At 47.1% G+C, this 2,345-nt stretch overlaps 4 non-coding genes across 4 annotated transcripts; all 4 read right to left on the bottom strand.

Moving 5' to 3' along the window:
• Positions 1-428: 428 nt before the first annotated feature.
• Positions 429-547, bottom strand: LOC123126597 (5S ribosomal RNA). The gene has a single exon (XR_006461831.1). It is a non-coding gene; the product is annotated as a 5S ribosomal RNA (ribosomal RNA).
• A 372-nt stretch (positions 548-919) lies between these two features.
• LOC123126868 (5S ribosomal RNA) lies at positions 920-1,038 on the bottom strand. Its single transcript, XR_006462078.1, has one exon. It is a non-coding gene; the product is annotated as a 5S ribosomal RNA (ribosomal RNA).
• A 366-nt stretch (positions 1,039-1,404) lies between these two features.
• Positions 1,405-1,523, bottom strand: LOC123126692 (5S ribosomal RNA). The gene has a single exon (XR_006461919.1). It is a non-coding gene; the product is annotated as a 5S ribosomal RNA (ribosomal RNA).
• A 370-nt stretch (positions 1,524-1,893) lies between these two features.
• On the bottom strand, positions 1,894-2,012 carry LOC123126753 (5S ribosomal RNA). Its single transcript, XR_006461978.1, has one exon. It is a non-coding gene; the product is annotated as a 5S ribosomal RNA (ribosomal RNA).
• Between the last annotated feature and the right edge of the window lie 333 nt (positions 2,013-2,345).

Below are 2,345 nucleotides of genomic sequence, written 5' to 3'. Positions count from 1 at the left end.
GCTTAACTTCGGAGTTCTGATGGGATCCGGTGCTTTAGTGCTGGTATGATCGCATCCGACATGTTACCCCCGCCTTCGTCCCTTATGCTTGCCACTCCCAGGTCCACTGCAAAGATGATTGTCATTCTTACTACCATTACAACCGTTGCCTAATAATGGATAATGCCCTATATATACTACTTACTCCCCCCCCTCAAACACGGAGACGAGTTTACCACGGTTTCCACCCCTCCCTCTATACCGCAGCAACACGTATTTTTTTACCCCTTTCAGAACGCGCTCCTCGCGCCACAAAGCCGCCTTTAGACGCGTGACCAATGAGCAGCGAGCTAAAACATATCGCAAATGTCAAAAATAATATAACGGGGTTAATATATATCGCGCACATGCGATATGTTTGTCACGAGGCGCAAAAAATAATTAAAAAGGGAATGCAACACGAGGACTTCCCAGGAGGTCACCCATCCTAGTACTACTCTCGCCCAAGCACGCTTAACTTCGGAGTTCTGATGGGATCCGGTGCTTTAGTGCTGGTATGATCGCATCCGACATGTTACCCCCGCCTTCGTCCCTTATGCTTGCCACTCCCAGGCCCACTGCAAAGATGATTGTCATTCTTACTACCATTACAACCGTTGCCTAATAATGGATAATGCCCTATATATACTAGTTACTCCCCCCCCCTCAAACACGGAGACGAGTTTACCACGGTTTCCATCCCTCCCTCTATACCGCAGCAACATGTATTTTTTTACCCCTTTCAGAACGCGCTCCTCGCGCCACAAAGCCGCCTCTAGACGCGTGCCAATGAGCAGCGAGCTAAAACATATCGCAAATGTCAAAAATAATATAACGGGGTTAATATATATCGCGCACATGCGATATGTTTGTCACGAGGCGCAAAAAAATAATTAAAAAGGGAATGCAATACGAGGACTTCCCAGGAGGTCACCCATCCTAGTACTACTCTCGCCCAAGCACGCTTAACTTCGGAGTTCTGATGAGATCCGGTGCTTTAGTGCTGGTATGATCGCATCCGACATGTTACCCCCGCCTTCGTCCCTTATGCTTGCCACTTCTAGGTCCACTTCAAAGATGATTGTCATTCTTACTACCATTACAACCGTTGCCTAATAATGGATAATGCCCTATATATAGTACTTACTCCCCCCCTCAAACACGGAGACGAGTTTACCACGGTTTCCACCCCTCCCTCTATACCGCAGCAACACGTATTTTTTTACCCCTTTCAGAACGCGCTCCTCGCGCCACAAACCTCTAGACGCGTGACCAATGAGCAGCGAGCAAAAACATATTGCAAATGTCAAAAATAATATAACGGGGTTAATATATATCGCACACATGCGATATGTTTGTCAGGAGGCGCAAAAAATAATTAAAAAGGGAATGCAACACGAGGATTTTCAAGGAGGTCACCCATCCTAGTACTACTCTCGCCCAAGCACGCTTAACTTCGGAGTTCTGATGGGATCCGGTGCTTTAGTGTTGGTATGATCGCATCCGACATGTTACCCCCGCCTTCGTCCCTTATGCTTGCCACTCCCAGGTCCACTGCAAAGATGATTGTCATTCTTACTACCATTACAACCGTTGCCTAATAATGGATAATGCCCTATATATACTACTTACTCCCCCCCTCAAACACGGCTACAAGTTTACCACGGTTTCCACCCCTCCCTCTATACCGCAGCAAAACATATTTTTTTACCCCTTTCAGAACGCGCTCCTCGCGCCACAAAGCCGCCTCTAGACGCGTGACCAATGAGCAGCGAGCTAAAAAAAATCGCAAATGTCAAAAATAATATAACGGGGTTAATATATATCGCGCACATGCGATATGTTTGTCATGAGGCGCAAAAAATAATTAAAAAGGGAATGCAACACGAGGACTTCCCACGATGTCACCCATCCTAGTACTACTCTCACCCCAGCACGCTTAACTTTGGAGTTCTGATGGGATCCGGTGCTTTAGTGCTGCTATGATCGCATCCCACATGTTACCCCCGCCTTCGTCCCTTATGCTTGCCACTCCCAGGTCCACTGCAAAGATGATTGTCATTCTTACTACCATTACAACCGTTGCCTAATAATGGATAATGCCCTATATATACTACTTACTCCCCCCCCCTCAAACACGGAGACGAGTTTACCACGGTTTCCACCCCTCCCTCTATACCGCAGCAACACGTATTTTTTACCCCTTTCAGAACGCGCTCCTCGCGCCACAAAGCCGCCTCTAGACGCGTGACCAATGAGCAGCGAGCTAAAACATATCGCAAATGTCAAAAATAATATAACGGGGTTAATATATATCGCGCACATGC

This window comes from Triticum aestivum, chromosome 5D (assembly GCF_018294505.1).
Source record: "Triticum aestivum cultivar Chinese Spring chromosome 5D, IWGSC CS RefSeq v2.1, whole genome shotgun sequence".
Taxonomy (NCBI): domain Eukaryota; kingdom Viridiplantae; phylum Streptophyta; class Magnoliopsida; order Poales; family Poaceae; genus Triticum; species Triticum aestivum.
This window is presented reverse-complemented; position numbering and strand designations above follow the sequence as displayed.